The sequence below is a fragment of the Eumetopias jubatus genome, unplaced genomic scaffold, assembly GCF_037043125.1.
Source record: "Eumetopias jubatus isolate StellerSeaLion01/CBP00866 unplaced genomic scaffold, mEumJub1_p1.0 scaffold_5, whole genome shotgun sequence".
Taxonomy (NCBI): domain Eukaryota; kingdom Metazoa; phylum Chordata; class Mammalia; order Carnivora; family Otariidae; genus Eumetopias; species Eumetopias jubatus.
In genome coordinates, this window is record NW_028274811.1 from 105,532,603 (window position 1) to 105,546,583 (window position 13,981).

The window sequence follows — 13,981 nt, forward strand, 5'->3', positions numbered from 1 at the left end:
AGGATCATGACCTGAGCCGAAGGCAGTCGTTTAACCAACTGAGCCACCCAGGCGCCCAAAAATATATATAAAAGGTGCAGAATAATATACTGTATTCATATATGATCATACATGAACAGAATATTTCTAGTAGGAAACCAATAAACAGTGATTGCCTCTGGGGTGAACTGGTGGTTGGGAAAAAGGTTGGGAGGGTATCTTTTTACAACATATCTTGTCTTTTGAATTCTGAACCATGAGCAAGTAGTACCTATTCAAAAGAAATTTTTTAAAGAGCTACAAGATAATTAGACAAATATTCAACCCTTTCATCATATTCTAAAGGGATCCTGAAGACAGGTCTTTTCCTGAATGATTTGAATATTATCACTAAGCAGGAAATTTCTTTAAGATATTAATTAGTATTCTGCTTTATTTTTCCTTCCTCCCCTTTCCCAAACATGTATTCATATCCTTAATAATTCCTTGCCTTAGAGAGTTCTACAGGATAGAAAACATAAGCTGCTTAAGTCAATGATTCTATCTTTTGTGAAAACCCAAGAACTTTGAAGAGATCATGGCAGTAGACCCAAAGGGGAGGGAAGAGGTATGCTTTTGAGGAAGGGAATAGAGAGGGAAGAAGAAAGTTTCTGTAATAAAAAAGAGGTGAAGTACAAGCAAGTAGTAGAGTTCATAGGGATAGATATTTGTTGTACGAGTGGAGTCTCAACCCAAGATACAGGGGCTTCCAGGCTCATCAGAGTCCACACCCCAAGAGCCAGCAACTATTGGGCCTGTAGAAGCATTGAGAGCCAACCTATATGGACCAATGTGGCCACTTCTATCCCTGGTGGAGGATGGGGTGAGCAGCAGGGGTGGTTGAAGGAACTCCCATAATGAGAGAGGCTGGGTTTCTCTCCAGACATCAGGATTCAGGGCTTATAGCTGGATTTAAATTGATTTATTATATGCTGATTTTCTCGATGGAGAGTCCACACCACTATACAGCAGGGTGAATTGTAAATCACCTGGTATGTAGTATATACTCAATGTAGTTTAGTCCCACTGCCCAACGTCTTTTTTTGATGGCATCACACGGAAACATCTTTCTTTTCTCTCTTTTCTACTATGTTTTGTTCCTCAAATATTTCTATGTTTCTTATACTCTACCTTTGTCTTTTTACTGTCTTCTTCCTTTCCTGCTGTTCAAGGCGTAGACATACCAAAGGTATCAGCAAGGATGACTTGATACAACCTGAATCCCTCAAAGATGAAGATGCGCTCCTGAGCTTTAGAATTCACGCTCTGAATGTAGGAAATTGTTTCAAATGGCTGCCTCTTCTGACCCGATTTCTCCATAAGGCTGGAGAACATGTTAATGTGGAGGCAGACAATGAAGCTGACCCTCTGAGACTTCACAGGAGCCTTAGACAGAGGTAGTTCTCTTTCAGCTAAGTGTAGAAAAGGCCTATGGAACTGGCACTGAACACAACAGTGCATTTGAACAGAAATTCAGGGATCTGGTCCTTTTCGGATCCTTACAAGGAAATAATATTGGACTCCTGAGGGACCTCAGCATCATTAATCATCAAAGAAATGCCACTTAGCTATCTGAAGAAACATAACGGAAAAATGGAGAAAGTAAATGGGGAACTGAGACCCTGGGGGTGTAGGGATTCCCCTGAAGTGCTTAATTTAATGGGCCCAGAAAGACCAATTTTCCCCAGGGCCTAAAAGTTTCAAAAACATTTTTTAATTCTGTGTTTTCATTTCAATGATTATTTCAAAAGAAAAAAAAAATTAGCAACTATAAGACCAAAACTTCTCTTTAGCAATGACAGTTTACAATTGAAAGTTTAAGTCAGTGTTTTCCAAATGGGGGTTGTCTTCTCTAGAGTTGAGAGAAGTTTTTTTCCTTAAAAGGGGTCCATACATCACTAAAATTTAAGAAGCCCTGGTTTTAAGCATTGCCTTTTCGGGAAAGTGGCATAAAATGTGAATGTCCTTATGATCTCCCATCAGTGTCTTAGTATTGACTATGTAACAACCAGCCACAACTTTGGAAAGCAGGGTCCTCAAGATGCAGGGAAGGCTTGGAGGAGGAGTGGTGGAGAGTATGGAGTAGCCAGGTTGAGCCAGGTTGTGAAAAGCAAGAGAAGGGTAGAAACGAAAAAGATAGGTAAAAACGAAAAGAAAAGGGTAGAAACCAAAAAGCAAAGAAGGCCACTGAAGTACCATCTAAGATCAGATGTCAGCCTAACAGATTGGTCCATAGAGAACCCTGAACTTGAGAGATACCTGGGTGGCTCAATCAGTTAAGTGTCTGCCTTCAGCTCAGGTCATGATCCCAGGGTCCTGGGATCAAGCCCTGCGTCAGGCCCCCTGCTCAGCAGGGAGTCTGCTTGGGCTTCTCTCTCTCTCTCTCCCTCTCCCCCTCTGCCCCTCCTCCTGCTCATGCTTGCTCTCTCTCTCACTCTCTCTCTCAAATAAATAAATAAAATCTTGAAAAAAAATTAAAAAGGAATCCTGAACTTGAGCTGAATCCACTAAAACAACCCTCCCTACCACCATCACCAGGGTTTTCCAACTGCCAGTGTGTACATCAATATCCCCTATACCCAAAATATAGACTAGTCTGGGACTCCTGATCTTCTTTTTCTAAACCCCATCTTGTCTTCAAGGCCTACCTTCTCCCTGACTTCACTCAACATATTTTATCATTTGTGCCACACACTTTATTACTTATCCATAAACTGAACTGCTCACTGTTGATCAACCTATATTCCTCTTGTGTACCCAAGAATTTTGTAAGATCCTTGTGGGTAGGCCCTAGAAAAGCACAAGCCCACAATAATAATCCCTACTGCTTTCATTGACTACAAAACCTTTTTTGCATATTTCCTTATTTTACTCATCTTATTAGGCAAACTGGACAGGAATTATTATAGACTTCTATCAAGAAAAGCAAAATGAGTCCCAGAAAAGTACGGCGACTGGATTTGAACCCATTATGTGAGCTCACAACATGCTAATAAACTCTTTAGTAGGGCCATCTTTATACTGATCTGGGAGTCCTTTTGCTATTATGGGATTTCTGTTAAAACTATTCCTTAAAAACATAGTATATACATCATAGTCTAGCAACCTCACTACTTTGCCTTCATATTTCTCATCTAGGTTGCAAACTTATAGTTACTTTGTGATAATGAGCATGATCCAAAGTAGGTGTTTAATAAATATTTGCTAATGAATGGATTCTACCTCCTCCACTAGACTGTAAGTTTCATGAGAGTAACAACACACCTATTTTGCTCATTATCCTATCCTCAGCTTCCAAATAGTGCCTAGCACACAGTAGGTCCTCATTAAATATTTATTGATAAATGAATCAATTAATCAATGCCTAAGTACCCTCCTCTGAAAAGCATTCATAGTGCCCATAAACATATTTCTTTTAAACATCTACTTTATGTCAACCCCCCAAACCAGGGCAGTGAACCCAAAGCAGAATAAAATTACTTGCAATAAAATGAACTGTTCCCCAGTTGCAAATTGGCTCTGGATGCTGCTGCTTCTCTCCCATTTACACTCTTTTCGGGCAGCTATTTCAGGTGACGGCATTATCATTGATGAAATTCAATAAAGTGACTGGCTTTCCCCCCCTCGACGTTTATTTTCTATAATCCGTCTTACAGCAGGAGACCATTATCCAGTCAAACAATGTTCAATTTCATCGGCATTACCGCTTCAAGGAAACATACAGAGGGTTTGCACAAACGGGTGTGTAGTAAATTTAGTCTTTTAATAGGTTCATTCTTTATTAGGTATTTATTTCGGGAGTCGAAGTCCTAATTAGATTAAATGGAGAAACTAAAAAGCTATGGAAACACACAGATTCCAGAATTAGATGGATTTGGTTTAGTTTTCCTGTTTTCCTTTTATTTTCTTTTCCTCAGATGGCTGGAGAAATCCACACTGCAATCTCCAGCCCCTCAGATAAGAAGAGTTTGTGAAATGAAACCCCGCCAACATTTTGTGTGAGGAAGTCACATTTGTCTTTTCTCCTACCCAAAGTTATTGTGGGGCCAGAATCTAGGAAAAAGCAGCTCCCGGAGCCAATGGTGAACCCAATTTACTGTGGCAGATGAATATAACAAAGGTGGTGGTCTAGATGTTTGGCCTCAAGGCACAATTCAATTTTCAGCTGTTTCAAAGCTATTATGTCAAAGGCTGTTTGCATAAACATAATGTTGCTGGGTAATCTTGGGTAGGCAGGAGTAGAGACGTCTGCCCTCTACTGCCTAAAACGGAAATAGCACTGGATGTCTCTTCAACCCTGAATTAAAGCTACAAGAAAGTCTACAGTCCCCTAAAATAATGGGCCACCTCCAGAACTTTCTGAAACCTTTTTTTCTCAAGCTTTAAGATCATAAGTGATTATTTTGAGGGAGAAAATGAAGTAGACTGAGGATGTGATGAGTTGATTGATGATGTGGGAACATACGAGAAAGCTATTTCCCTTCTTAGAATTTAAAAGAAAATTCCCTTCACCCTTCCATCCTCCCACACATATATATTTATATTATCACATTGATATTTAATATGTTTTTTTAACATAAAAAGAAGAAACAGACAATGAGTCACAGGAAACAAATCAATACATTTCAGAGTGGGCTAAAAATGTCACCATAAAAAAATGTTTCATGTTTATGAGGATGAAAGTGGGAAAGGATATCTTTTCAGTTTCATGTAAAATTCTAGCTCTTTCTTCCGGTTTCTTCTTTTTTTTGTTCTTTCTCTTTAATAAAAACTGCCAAGCTCCATGTTAAGCACTTTGTACCCTCAGAGAACCACTGTCAATATTCAAATGTTTTCCCCTCCAATTACAATTAATTTTTTAGTGAAAGAGAGGATGGGCCACTTCTGGGGAAGATTTTTAAGGTAGGGTCCTACAGTGGAGAGTCCCCAGACAAAGAGAAAGTTCATGTGCAAATAGAAGACATGTTCTAGAAGACACTGACCTAAACCCAAACCTATATAGAGTTAGTCTTGAACCAAACTTAGAACAGAACACTGTCCATCAAATGATGTGGGCCCCAAACGACACAGAATTAAACCCTGATTGGGTTTGTAAACTAATATCTCTATATCTAGAGTTGTTCTCATGTTTTTTTATATTCTAAAATGTTCAAACCTTATTCAAGTCAGTGGACACAGATATTCCTTCTGCATACCGAGGTCCCCACTGAGGCCATGCATCAAAACCGGACAACATAAACACATTCATGGAGTTCACAGACTAGTAGAGTTTATAGCCCAGTGGCTTTATAGTTCAGTGAAAGAGACTGACATTCATCAGATAACACAATCAAGAGATTAATTACAAAATGAAGGAGTTGTTTTTTTCAATAAGGAGATTTTTTTTTTAGCACAGTTGTTCATAGTGCATGTTTAATAGGGTACATAACAAGACCATCCCTATGGTGGCAAAATATTAGTCTGTAATTATAAAAATATCTATTACTGGGCGCCTGGGTGGCTTAGATGGTTAAGCGTCTGCCTTTGGCTCAGGTCATGATCCCAGGGTCCTGGGATGGAGTCCCGCATCAGGCTCCCTGCTACTTGGGAGCCTGCTTCTCCCTCTGCCTCTCTCTCTCTCTTTTTCATGAATAAATAAATAAAATCTTTAAAAAAAATCTATTACTTATTGGAGTGTTTCTTCATTCCAGGCACTATAGGAGGTCTTTACATGGTTTTCTCATTGACTCTTCACTATAACCCATGAGGTAACATATTATTACCCCATTTTACTGATTAATAAACTGAGGTTCAAAGAAGTAAAGTAACTTGCCCAAGATTATACAGCCAGTAAATGGTTCATATCACTCTAAGTACCAAGTCAACACCCTTCACAGCTTCATTCTTTTCTAATTATCTCAGCTAAATATTCCAGAAAATTTAGTCAATGAGTTTAAGTTGAAAACCAACAGTGTTCACATTAGACAGAGCTACTGTATTAATTTTCTTAAAGTTTCAAGGGCAAAAAAAAAAACCAGTTACCTATTTTTAAGCAACAGGGGAATGGGAGGTGACTGCCCAGGGTAGTTAGCAGGTAAGTGTGCTTTCTGAAGCCACACTGCTTGGATTCAAATCCCAGAGCTACTAATTACCAGCTGTATGACCTTGGGCAAATTTCATCTTCCCATACTTCAGTCTCCTTACTTGTAAAATAGGAATGATAATAATAGTATCTTACCCCATGAAGTTGTTTGTGAGGATTAAACAGGTAACCCAATATATTTGAAGCACTTAGAAGAGTGTCCAGCACAAAGTAAGCACTCTATTTTGAATTCACAATGAAAGCACAAGTGCTGGTTTCTTGGGTTCAAAAGGGTTCTTGAAACGATTAAATGAGATAATATTTGTAAAGTGCTTAGAACAGTGGCCAGAACCAAGTAAGTACTTCTTAATGGTTCAGTGAAATCCCCTGCAGGCTGCCTGTGACTGAGAAAAAGGGGGCTCAGCAGCCAACTTCATCTCTGCAGCAACAATCACAGCTTTGAGATGAGCCATGTGTGGGTCGCCACCTAGATGTTTGAGGCCACAGCATTTACCAAAGGCTCTGGTCTAACTGAAGAATGGTTTTATGATGTACATTCATTTGCATTTGTTAGGGAAGCCTCAGTGTTGGGACTCTATAAAACTGCCCTATGTGGGGAAGAATAAATTAATTAAAGAAAGAAAGAGGTTATTTGGTTTCTTTCTGCATTACCAGTGGTTTGCCTCACTCCCCACAAAGAAACAGGAATTCAGGGATGGCATAACTTACATCTTCTGTTGGTATATTAAAGGATAAGAAGGCTGAATAAAATAGTAATTAAGAACACAGAATTTGGAGTTAGGCAAACTGGGTTTAAATTCCAGCTCCATCCCTTACTCACTTACGACCCTGATTGAGTATCTTACAATTTCTGAGCCTGTTTTCTTATGGATAAAATGGAAATAAAAATAGTATTTTCATTATTATTTGTGGGAAGAATAAAACATGATAATAAAAAAGTGTCGATCATAAAAAAGATTATATAAAAATAATAATACCCAGTATTCATTTAGTGCTAAGTATGCTAAGAACCTTGTAGGTCATATTTATGCCTCACCAGAATCCAGTCTAAGTATTGTTCTTAATCCCATTGTACAAATGATGCTTGAAATAACTGAGTCACTTGCTGGCATAGTGGAGATTTTAAATCAAGTCTGATAATGTCTAGGACATAATGTTCTATAAGTGGTAGCTGTCATTTCCTTTTGCAACACTGACTCCTCAATGATTCAAACCACTAAGTATTTTTTATATGCTTACTTTTGTGAAGCCAGATGCTGTGAGAAAAAAACAAGCAGGATAAGGCATAATTATTACCTTCATAGAGCCTTTAGTTTTATTGTTTAAATGGGACATAGGCACCTGATGAGTTATTGCTCCAATTCTTTATTTTACCAGATATAACCAGAGTCCTCCACATAAAATATTCAACTTTCCACCTCATTTTGACTTCCCCAAACCATATCTCCATTACATGACATTAACATTATTCACCATCAGCATGTTAATTAGTAATTCTGAAGATGATCCAATGTATTGGGGATATGATGGTGAGAACCATATATTTACTACTCTACTCAGCATAGACATCAATTACTTTTCCACCCAACATCCATATATCCTTCTTTAAATAGCATCCCAACTTTGCTCAGGAGCCCCCATTTCTAACTCTCAGTTCATGTGCTTTGGGAAGTGTTGATTCTGCTCCGGGCTCCAAGAGGCCCTGTTTGAGGGGTTGGAGGCATAAGACTGGTATTAACTCAATCTTGGTTAATCAAAAAGCTGCATTCTCCAAGCCAAGCAATCGATTTGGGGATGGGCTTGTAATCTAATCAGAGCCAGAGAGCCAGCATGTTTTCCCATGGGTCTGCTAGCAGTAAAGAGAATTTGAGCCTGGAGATTCCAGGGCCATCACAAGAAGCCTGGGAATGAAACCAACACCGCAAGAGGCAGAGCTGAGAAATGAAGAGAGACCGAGTCCTCATGACATCAGTTGAGCCCTTGGACCATGTCACTCCCAAAGCATACTACTGGAGAGAGACAATTTTTCACTTTTCCATAAAAATCCCTCCTCTCCTTAAGCCAGTTTGAATTAAGTATGTGTCACTTTCAGCCAAATTAATCTGGACTGAGAGAGGGTTCCATATAAATTCATTCACTAATAGTAGTAGAAGTGGGAATTGATTGTATATACTCTTCCACACTAGTCATCTTTTCAGTATTGGCAACATCGCTGTGAAAAGTCTCTCCAGAGTTGGAAATGCTTTCTAAAAAACAGAATGAGCAAAATTTGCATCAAAAACTAGGGGTTGAAACAAATTAACTCCACTACATCTTGACTCCAACAATGTGAAAACATAATGTTGACTTCAGCGCCCAACAAGTATAAACTCCTTCTACGTTCATAATGCAAGATCATTCATGACAAAGTATGTAATGAGTATGTGAAATTCAGGGTGAACCAACAGTTAGTTGACTTATTAATCCCCAAGCAATTAATTTGAGAAAAGCAAAGCCTAAGACTTAAAGAAGATTCCTTTTCAGGAAAGCAGACATTATGAGTCAAAGCAGTATGTTTTATAGAAGGACAATTGTTTGAGAAATTCATTTATGTGTTTTTCCTTCCTGTTTTTCCCTTTTTCCTTTCCCCTGTATCCAGTCATGTACCAAGCCCTATGCTTCCCTGAGGGAAGGTCTGTGACTATGAAACACTTTCTTCCTTGACTTTTGTTTTCAAAAGGCTGTACAGTGATGACAACCTGATGGCCCATGGACAAATTACTTTGGCCTACACAGAATAATTCTAAAGGCTTCAGCCAACATTTGACATAAAGGAGATTGCTCATAAAAATATGGATTTTTAGCTTTTCTTGAAAATCAAGAAGATCCAGCAATACAGGGCACCATGAGTGACAACAGCAAGCCTGAACTAAGTAGCAGCTTCCTCTTTATAGAGATCATGTGCAAGCCCCTGACAAGAAGCTTTACCCACTTCCATTCCTATCCAACCTCTGTGGGCATTTGAGTTTGCAATTGTTGGCTTAAACCTACTTAAGAGAATATGCCAGGAGTCCTTAATGGATAGGAAAGTAGGATTGGAGACTAGAGATAATTCATCTTATAGAAACAAGAAGAGAAATGAATTCTCTCAAGATTAAGAAGGAGATTCCTAAAAGCAGAAGCAAAAGACAGCTGTATTCTCCCGATGAGCAGAAGAGACCTGAGGAGGCTATCTGGTAGTGTTCTGGAAAAATAGCAAGACTTCAGCAAGGAATAGCTGTGTGGTTCCTTGCTTTGACAATGATGTTCTTGTTCCAGTTGTGGCACAAAAGCAACAGGGCAGGAATCACACCACGTGAGCCGAGTTCATGGGAATCTCAGCAAATAAAGCACATTGATGGCTGATGACCTGGGTTATCCCCAAGAGCTGGACCCCAGAACTCAGCAAGACTGAATTTCTGGCCTACCAGGGAAATGGGGACTTAGGTTGTTTTAAAGAAAAGAGAAGTGCAATCTTTCTTGAGCACATGAAATTGAGAACTGCTATAATTTCCAAGTGCTCCAGGAAGTCACAAACATACACCCACCCCCACAAAATAATTACTTCTCCCTTGGTTTTGTTCTGTTGTTTTGTGATTTTTTTCATACATCTGGGAAGGTTTTCTCAGATGGCCATTCCTGTTTGTACTGTTCCAATGGCTGCTGCGGCCTTGGCCTACAGAGGCCTGGGTTTTACAACGTCATTAATCCCAGCATGTTTGGAAGTTTCTATTTGTTGCTCTGACCTGGACACCATGATTCTGAGATGGCACAGCAATCTGCACGTTCCTCACATACTGGAATAAGCCCAGTGGATAGCTTTTTAGCTGCAACAGAGTTCAGCTCAGGCAAGTCTGCAAATGGGGTGAAAAGATACTTCCTGTGGTTTCTCTAGAAAAGGAAAAGAAAAAGGATAGCCTTTGACTGCTCAGAAGGCAATATTTCCACATGGTCATTAAGAATACCAGATTTAAAGCCAGACAAACCAAGTTCAAACCCTGGCTCTGCCACTTACCAGCTTTATTCATTTTTTTAACTTTAGGCAGCCTTAGTTTCCTCAAAATAATTGTATCCACCTCACAGTTCTGCTGGGAAGATTCAATGAGATAATGCATAGAGAGTGTCTAGTTCAGCACATATTCAGAGTAAGAACCCAACTAAGGGTTAGCTACTAAAATAATAATAATTATTGTTAAGGGAAAACAATCCAGGCCCCCTGGGAATTCAGAACCTGGATAATGAAACCAGCTAAACCAACATCTGCCCAGTGATTTAATCCATGGAACATACATTAAAGAAAACATAGCATATAGCCTCTGTACGTGGTCATTCCAGCCTCTGCCAAATCCAGTATAAAGACTTATTTGCCCCTCAATATAAAGACTTATTTGCCCTTCACTGTCCTTAGGGAAGAACCAGAGCTTCCCTGTGCTCAAGGAAAATGAAAGCCAATACATGTAAGGCAATAAGAAAAAAAATATCACAAGGCCAGTTTTTGGCTATTCCAGTGAACACAAAGGAACCAAAGTCAACCAGTAGAGTCAAATGGTCAGGGCCAGAGCCATTGGACAAAACTGTGAAAAATATCAAGGTGTTGTTCAGCTCCTTGTTATTCTCTTTATTTGGTATCCTCCCAATTAAGCACCCAATGCATCATGTTGCCCTTTTGATGCCCAGTATCTCAAAGTGAACTAAGGTTCTCTCTCAAGTACCCTCATGCACTCTCAACCTTCAAGTAACACACCCCCTGGTCAAAACATGCCAAGTGTTCCCTTCCCTTGAGACTCTACTCTCTTTTTACTACTTTGGAAAATTAATTCATTTTAAACTATTATGGGTGGATGGAAGTTTCCTCCATTACCACTTTTATCAGATCTGCATTTTCACCGGGCTTTTAATATCCCAAGAAGCAAGTATTAGGCCTACCTCAAGAAAGACTAAAACTTGGTGTGGAGTAAACAGGACTGGAATTACGGTTTGGTTATAAACTGCAAGGTACTCCATAAATATGACAAGGTCTGAGCTTTACTGAGAGGCATTGTTGCACATACCTGGGCAGGATGGTGAAAACACCTCAGATCTGTGCAGATAAAGCCTCCCACCTCCTTCCTCACACCCCAGTCTCCTCAGCCAGGCTAAAAGCCCCCGGCATACAGAGACAGAAAAGACAGCAAAGGTGGCCTAACAGGTAGATCAGTCCTAACAGCCTGTGGAGAGAATTCATGGCCCATAGATAATGCCACTTATAAAATCACCTCTCTCTGGTCCTCTCATAACATACAAACATCTGTGAAAAGACACGGGAATTTCATCTTGAATTAACATCTAAGCTCCTTGAACACATTTATTTCTTTATCATGTCATTTGAGACTACTTTGACCCCTGAAATCTAAGTAGAATTACCTCAAAATCCCAATTCTGTGCTGTTGGGGGAAGCCCTACATCTCCGTAAGGTACCTGTAATTCCTTGGACTTCCTCAACTGCCCTTCCCTGAGTCCTGTGTCCAGAGAGTCATCTCAGTTTTTCCACTGAAGGCACCCAGATGTGAACTTCAACCCCTCCTCAGGTTAACCCCCAAAAGATCCAATCGCGGAGAATTAGGAGCAAACAATTAGGATTTTACTGATGATCTCAGAAAAAGACAGCATGTGGCCTCCAGCGAGCTACATTAGAAGTTATGTTGAATGACCGCTACCTGACCAGCCAAGCTTCCCCATGACCTCTGTACAACTCATAACTGATGCCCAAACATTGTTATTCTCCAATCATGTTTGGGACAGTTGTGCTGCTATTGTAATTATGTAATTTAACTAAATATAAACAGACAAAATATAAGTATAAAAATACAGCTCTCACTTCTATCAAAATTGAGACAAATGCTTTGTATAGACTGGATAAAAGTGCGCTTTTAGAGAAATTACTGTCGAATTAAATCTTTGAAAAAAAGAGGAACTACAAAAGATGGGGGATAATAGTAAACCTCTGGAAGGACTCTGCACTGAGATTATTTCCCAAGTTTCTTTTAAGCTGACAATCCAATTTTAATAAAAAATAAAAACTAGAATTCACAGATGATGCGTTATGGAGTGCCTGGTGCAAGAAAAGCAAGAAACTTCAACAGCAGGAAACTTGGCCAGAAAACAAAGACCTTCACTGGACATCAAATGATGAGGAGATGAACATTTGTTTTATGTGTCTTTTACATTAAAATAAAATGTATAAATGTGTTTCTAAATGATATCTTGATTTAACCTTTTTTTTTTTATTAACTATACAACTGCTCCTGTCATATCAGATTAGAGGACTTCTGCTAGTCTTTTTTTTTTTTTGTATTTTTTATTTAAATTCAATTTAATTAACATATACTGTATTATGAGTTTCAGAGGTAGAATTTAGTGATTCATCAGTTGCATACAACACCCAGTGTTCATTACTTCAATTGCCCTCCTTAATGCCCATCACCTAATTACCCCCACCTCCCCACTTCCCCCCCACCTCCCCTCCAGCATCTCTCAGTCTCTTTCCTATAGTTAAGAGTCTCTTATGTAGGACTTCTGCTAGTCTTAAAAAAACACAGTTGACAGTGCTGTTTTCAAAGTCCCTTCTCAGGGACCCCACCCCCAGAGTGTCCCCTACCTAGCCCTTTCTCTACCCAACACCCAGCTGCCCCTGTCATCTCAAATACTCTTCCCTTGGCAATGCAGAATAAGCCAGCACGCTATGATTCCCAAACTTATCATTAGAAAGCTTTAACCTGGGTTTTCACTCAGCAGAAAAATAAGAATAACAGCCCACATTTATGTAGTGCTCATTACATATCAGTCACTGCTTAAAGTTCCTTATACTATTCACTCAACAATCCTATGAGATAGCATTTTCCAGGTGAAGGATTTGATGCACAGCAAGGTTAATTGGCCAATAGTCACCAAGCTAGTAAATGGCAGAGATTTTCTCCCTAACCTGTTCTGCCCTTCGCGGTAAAGGCAGTTTAAAAAACAGCAATAACAATGACTCCATATTATACAACATATTTATGGGTAGGTGTACTTATATGTTTATATTTATTGAACACCTACTATGTACATCAGGTACTGTACTAGTACTGAAGATAGAGACAGACTGGCCTGGCCTCATGGAGCTTACAGTCTAGTCAGAGGGACAAACACTGAACAAGTAGTTATACATATGACAAGCATAAGCAGGTAACAAACCACTCTTCATAGAGAGTGACAAGAAAAGCCATAAACCAGGAAGTGATATTTGCAACATACATAAGCAACGAACCTAAGCAATAAAGATAGAAAACTGGCCAAAGACTTGAATAGGCATTTTACACAAAAGGAATCAACGAATAGCAATAAGCATATGAAAAGATATTCAGCCTTATAAGTAATAAGAAAAAAATGTTTTAACCTCAATGAGACACTATTTCACATCTACCATATAGAAAAAACTAACAAGCCTGACCATACCAAGTGTTGGGGAGATGTGGAATAATGGGGTTTCCCACATAATGCTGGTGAGATTGTGACTTCTCTAAACACCTGGAGAAACAATCAGCATAGAGCAGAAGCTATATCTATTCTCCAATCTAACAATTCCACTCCTAAATGTACACAGCAGAGAAACACTTGTCCTTGTATATCAACAAGACATGTGTAAGAATGTTGATAGCATTGTTTGTAACAAAAGAATAAAAAAAAACTTGAAACAACCCAAATGTCCATCAACGTTATCATGGATAAATAGGTCAAAATACATTTACTCAATGGAACACTGTACAACAGTGAAAACAAAGGGCACACAGATATCTTCGAATGATTGATGATGTTCTAGTTCTTAGACTGGTTGGTGAGTATGTG